This window comes from Cervus canadensis, chromosome 11 (genome assembly GCF_019320065.1).
Source record: "Cervus canadensis isolate Bull #8, Minnesota chromosome 11, ASM1932006v1, whole genome shotgun sequence".
Classification (NCBI taxonomy): domain Eukaryota; kingdom Metazoa; phylum Chordata; class Mammalia; order Artiodactyla; family Cervidae; genus Cervus; species Cervus canadensis.
This window is the reverse complement of record NC_057396.1, coordinates 25,727,730-25,730,252: the sequence shown is the minus strand read 5'-3', so window position 1 is coordinate 25,730,252 and position 2,523 is coordinate 25,727,730.

Sequence of the window (2,523 nt, the reverse complement as noted above, 5' to 3'; positions counted from 1 at the left end):
CTCTTGTCCACCTGATCCATGCCTTTCTTTCCTTTCTAATCAGATGGAAGTTTTTAGAATGGAGCTTTCTATCTCAACCCTTTGCTCTGAGATGAAGGCTTCAGATGGCCACCCTCTCCAAGAAGCATCACTGTAGAACTTCTGAACTTGCTGAACTTTCTAAGCCCAGGAGCTGTCCCGGCTTCCTGGCTGGTGAACCCCATGAGCACACCTTTCCTCGCCTGCCTTCAAGCCCATCCCTCTTTGCATCACAGTTGCTTTCTCCCGTCTAAACACTTTCTCCTTCCAGCAGTCCCTCATGGACCCTCAGTTTGGTTTCTCTCTCATCTCCACATACGACCCCACACTCAGCTTCTCTATATGTTTCTCCCTCTGCCCAGATGTGATGGTTCAGAACAGCAGTCCCCAATCTATTTGACATCAGGGACCAGTTTAGTGGAAGACGATTTTTCCACAGATGGGCATCGGGGACGGTTTCGAGATGATTCAAGCATATTACATTTATTGTGTAATTTATCTCTATTATTAGAACATCAGTTCCACCTCAGATCATCAGCCTTTAGATCCTGGAAGTTAGGGAGCCCTGGTTTAGAGGAATCCTTTCCAAGACTCATTTCTTTGTCATGTTCCCTTATCTTTTTCTGCAGGAGGAGGTTCCTGGCTCAGAATCTGCCCCTCTTGGGCTCCCCTGCCTTCAACCCCTGGATCTTCAAGGCCTGGCCTGGCCCCTCTTGTGAACGCTGAGGAGTCTTCTCTTGGGACACCCCAGCCTGCAGCATGAGAGTCCCCGGGAGAGTCAGACCTCTGGGAACAGAGTCTGTGAAGTCACAGCGGCTTTCTCACAGAAACCAAGAGATGGCCATTTCCTGAGGAGGAGGGGCTGGTTCCTGGGGTCCCCCTGAGTCTGTGCCCACAGGTTCCAGGTGCCCTGGAGAGCAGAGCCCTCGCAGCTGGGCAGCGTGGGTGGGGCTTGGAGATTCCAGAGGGGAGCTCTCCATTGGGCATCCCCGGTCACTTCCCCTGGGGGACTGACACCAGGGTCAGAAAACCTGTCATATCCTCCATGGAAGTCATGTGGGAGGAAGGGTCATTCCAGATGCTTTTAAACCTTCCTACCAGAAGCCAACTTCCCCTGAGAGCTGTATACTGAGCTTAGGCCTTGACTCTGACCTGCCCCCCTCTGCCCTTTGTTCTGGCACTTTCCGCAAGTCCCCCCCACCTCACTCCACAACCCCTCATGCCCTCCCACTCATCTGTCCACCACCTGTGTCTGTTTCCCTTGCTACTGACCAGCCTCTGTGCCTCCCAGACAATTTTGAGGGCAGTGCTGAGAATAGTCTAGAAACACGTTCTTATTTTTAGGTTCCTGTGATGGGGAGGGCCTGGTGTAGATAGCTGTCTCTCCCATGTACTCCATTTCCTGTGCAAGGCCTGCCTGGTAATGTGGAAAGTGGACTAGAAATGGTGAGAATGGGGGAAGAGGAACCTAGATTAGCCTGAAATAAACCAGATAATGCACATGGGAAATCAACAACCAAGTATAGCTTAGTGGACAGGAGAACAGTTTGTACATGAATCATTACTCCTTCCTCCAGTCTATACCCTACTGGACCTGAGGTGGGGCCCAAACTAGCATGTCAGCTTGCATGCTAAGCTGCTTCAGTTGTGTCTGACTCTGTGTGATCCATGGACTGTAGCCTGCCAGGCTCCTGTCCATGGGATTTTCCAGGCAAGAATACTGGAGTGGGTTGCTGTTTCCTTCTCCAGGGGATCTTCCCAACCCAGGGATCAAACCTGCGTCTTCTGCATTGGCAGATGGGTTCTTTACCACTGGCACCACCTGGGAAGCCCCGGGATGTCAATTTAGTAGGTACTTTATGCAGCATTGTTCAGTCCAGAGGGACTGAATTCCTGGGGCAACTGTGGATGGAGCAGGGTCTAATGGGGGCCCTGCCACTGCTGAAAACAGCAGTTAGAGCTACCAGCCACTGGTCTCCCTGACGATGTCCCAGAACAAGGCTAACAATATACAGAGGCCCAGGACCGTAATAGGTGAGGAGAAAAGTCACATTTGTCCTCCTGTTCTCTCTTTTCTGAAGCCTGGTTTCTTTCTTGCTTTGGATTCTAACAGATTGACTTGCCAGGGCCTGGGGGCCATTCTCCCGACAGAGCCAGACTGTGACTTAATAAGCCAAGTCTCTGCCTCTGGAGGTCTTCGGCTGGGCCCCAACTCCTCTATTCCTGGGTAGGTGGAGGTGGGGAGGGGCCCCCTAGACTCTGGATCCCTCCCTTCCTTGAAGGCCCATTGGGAGAGGTGGGGGAGGGGCTATGGGCTGACATGGTGTCCTTCCTCCTTGCATTTCAGTTCTGAGGGCTGAGCCGCATTGCTTAACCCAAGGGGGTGTCCAGTCTCAACAAACGCTCAGCTGTGCCCTGCTCAGTGTGGATCCTGGGTCTGCAGCCCCAGCAGGGCCTCCCTAACCCCTGAAAGTGCCCAGAACTCAGCAACCTGGGGAAACCTCA